Genomic DNA, 4,299 nt, shown 5'->3' on the forward strand with positions numbered 1-4,299 from the left:
TGTTCTTAAGCATGCTTTTTAGGATAAAAGTTAATGCTTTACGACATATTTAAGTAATTTTGTTAAAATAGTCATTTTTTTCAACATCATCACAAAGAACTTTAGTCTAATTTCCATAATCAATCGCTCATATAAAAAATATAGTTCATGCAATTTTACTTAAGTCATTCTTAAAATAAAAAACTTTTTATCACAAGTTTAATTTAATAATATTTTTCTTATTTACAAATATCAAACCTAAAGTATGTATTATCTTTATTACTCACTATTTTATAATATTCATGAATATTTTTTAAGGCAAGATATAAAGCATTGTACAAAAGCAACCAATGAAAATAATTTTTAAGCATAACAGTGACCTAATTTAAGTTTTCGGATAAATAGTTACGTAAAAGAAATAAAAATTATGCTTTGACTGATGCTTTTGACCTTATTTTAAATTAATAACACTTAAAACAATAATTACTAAAAAAATTCAAAACATTTTTTGTCACTATTTGTATAATTGTTACGTAAATTGAAAGAATTGTGAAAGAAATGAGCTTCTAAGTTTTTACTCTGTTTAATATACCTGTACCTTGCTGCATTAAACAGTATTTCATTTATTTATATGATGGAGGTGTAAATACCTGGAGCCTTCCAACAAGCTTGTTCAAAATGAAGATTTTACCAAATCTGCTCCACTGAGATATAGAAATCGTGTATGTAAAAAAAAAACTTTGAAATTGACGTCAGTTAACATAGGCATTCATGTGAAAGATATTCAGATGGTCGAGGTTCTAGTAAAATAATTTATTTAATGACAATTCAGAAAATTTTAAAACTCATTTCCACACAATTCAGACCACTTATCTATCCAACTTAATTTAATAATAACACTGAATTTAAAAATGGCGTTAGAATGAGTAGTATCTTAGAGTAATAAATAAAAATAAAATATTGGTTAAATTAAAAGAGAGATATTACAATGAAATAATCTTAAATATTTAACAAAGTGAAAATTATTGAGCGACTTGACATAAAATTTTTAAAAATCAATAGATATAGCTATGGCATTTTAAAGTGCCCGTAATGGTGTGATGCAGAAGAATTTGCGTAAGTGTGAAAATATTTCGAACTCAGCTATGCGATTATTTGTAGTTGTTTCTAATGCCACTTACCAATACCAGCAAGCCTGCTTGATGAAACCGAGTGAATTTGAGGCAGAGAGTGCATTTCTTGTTTCTCAGTGGCGCCATCTATGGTCAAGAATCAATTAACTTCTAGCGCATACACTTCACAGCCTGTTTATAGGGCTGGTTACAGGCCCATTCATTCATCCTCAGATCATAATTTTGACCTGAACCAGAGAACAATCAATCTCCTCCTCAGTACCCTCATAGATACAATTTGTTATGAATACACGGAGGACTGTGTGACCTGACAGATTTAATGTGCACCAGTAAAATTTGTGCAAATTTTTATTTTATATTGCTTCCTAAAATAAGTCAAAAGGGTTGAGATCAGAATAGGTTGGCCTTAATGATCAACTAACATACATGACTGCTGCATTTCATTTTCTCAGAAAAATTAACAACAGCATGCTCAAAAGAAAAAAAAATAAATCCCAACAACCCTTGCATTCAACAGCCAAGTTTTAACTGGATCTAACTAATGGTTCAAAAGTTGGCCATGGATTTTTTTTCTTTTTAAATACCTAGCTCAATAGTTTCCACTTCGTTTGGAAATAAAACAGTTTTAAATTTATTATAATGTCAAACAAACACATTTAACAAAATTAAAGTAGATATCTTATGATAATATTAAAGAAAAAACAAAATATTTTAAGCTAATATTATATCAATATTTGTAATAATCATTTTATCTATAATAAAGATTTAGTATGATTAATTTTACATTGACAACAACACACATTTAAAAATAAATTATTCATTTTTAATAAATTAATGATTTTTTTTCTGTTTTGATAAAGCTTAAATGGAATACATTTAAAATTATTTTTATTATGAAATAAATTAAAAGTATCAAATTTTTAGTAATTTGCTACAAAGTTACTTCACTGTACACAATAGGTTTCAAAACTTCACACATTAACATTAAATTAAAATTAATGTATGATAAACTAGGAATTAATATTGATCCATTGCACAAAATGGCACGGTTAATATTCTATACCTATAAGGTTTACTTAACTATATATATAAATAAGTCAAACAGTTGAAATTGTATGAAGAAATACAAGTTTAATTCTAAAAGGTGATGAGCTAAAAATGGAATAAGCTGTAAAATATTTTGTAAAAACAATCCACACAAGAAAATTACACAAAGTAAACATTTTGCAAGAAATACAAGTTCTACTATTAGCAAGTGTTAGTGTTCGCCTGTAACATATTTAAGTATTGTACGTAAACAAACACTTTCTATACAAGCTACAATTCATCTAAAAGTTAAATATATAACTTCTACTATCTGCAGTAAAGACAATAAATGCTACAGAAGATAAACAGTTGATTGATTACGACAATTGGGTGCTGGTACTAGATGTGGTATGATTATTTGTTTGATTGATGACAGTAATTGTTGAAAGATGCATTTTATTACAAGAATTTCAAAATCATTTAATGAGAATTTTTTAAGAATATTTAAGTGTTATGAGGAAAATAATTCAAGCTAACAAGTGTTCTTTTGAACAGTATAAAAATTTTACAAAAATGTTGTTTTTTAATAAAATACATTGAAAAGCCTAAGCCTTTTTTTTAAAAAGCTGGATTAAAAATTTGACAAAGCAAAATTTAAAGAAATAGATAAATAGTTTCTCACAAATTCTTGAATTTTACCAAAAGGGCTTTTAACCAAAACTTTAAGATATCTTTTCTTTTTACTTATCCGTTTACTCGATATCTGATGGAAATCTCTAATCTCTGATCAGATGGAAAAGACTAAAAACTTAAGAAGAAATGACATTTCTTTCCTTGGACAAATTTAATATTAGGAATTGTGAAAGAAATTTCATGCCAGCTGAGTAAGTACATTTTATTTTATTTTTCATTACTATGTTTATTATTTATTTCATTAAATGTAATAAAAATAAAAGTTTACCAACGCCAAATAAAACGGCAGGCACATTTAGTTAAGCTTAAAGATTCTCTCAAAATTTCATCTGGTACTCAACAAATGGCAAATTAACATTCTCACTAAATGGGAAAACTAAAACACCTTTAAGGTCACAGATTTTAACAATAGGACTTTATTTTAAAGGATGTATAAGAAATTTTTTATTTTAAAACAATTTATATTAAGCATTTTAATTATATTAATGAACTTAACCCTTTAAAATAAATTAACATAAAAAAAACATTTGAAACTACCCTATCACATTAAAAAAAATTTAAACTCAAGTTTTTCATTAAACAAAAAACATAGTTATTTTATCAAAAAGAGTTTTTCAAATTTTTCTATAATAAAGCAAAAACTAATTATTTAATGAAATTTTGTATTTACTATTATTAAAATTATAAAGCAGGCTAAATTTAGAATTAGATTAAAGTAATTAACTTTTAATTTCAGGATCATATAAGCTTAAGTTTTGCCAGAACCTTGCTAAAATCTCGCAAAAAAAATGATTTTTAATGTACTTGACTAAAAATTTAATTTGATGTACAAATTAACCTAGTCAGTAAAAACTGTAATATGTTTCATACAATTCATTCATATAAAAATTTGAATGTGGAAAATATCCAGAAATTAATACTTTTCCAGATTAAGTAGAATAATTATAAAAACTCAAAAGTATGTGCATAACAAACTTGAACTTTAGATATTTTTTTCTGTGATTTTTTTATCAGTATTATTATGAGTCTACACATTATGGTCAATATTATTTCTACATATTAAATTCTTTTAGAATTTCATACAGATTCAAATTCACACCAGATTTTCACAACAATTGTATTTCACTCATATAGGATATTCTTTACTTTATTATTTGAGAATTTATTTATCCATTTCAACAAAACATATTTTACAAATCTGAAACTTTAAAAAAGTAAAAAAATCAAATATTTAAGAAGCACTTTGCTTTTTTTAGATGTTCCTAAATTATTTTATTTTTTGAATATTTTTAATCAGTTTTGAGATGTGAAAGTAATGATATTATATTAAGTACAAAACATAAATGAAGGTATGAAATGATTGCAAAATTTCATTCACCCTTATTCAGCATATTAATACACTCAAAGGGTTTAACAATCATAATCAGAAATAATAGTGCAATTTTAACAAAATCACATCTTAATGATA

Source organism: Parasteatoda tepidariorum, chromosome 9, assembly GCF_043381705.1.
Source record: "Parasteatoda tepidariorum isolate YZ-2023 chromosome 9, CAS_Ptep_4.0, whole genome shotgun sequence".
In the NCBI taxonomy this organism is placed as follows: domain Eukaryota; kingdom Metazoa; phylum Arthropoda; class Arachnida; order Araneae; family Theridiidae; genus Parasteatoda; species Parasteatoda tepidariorum.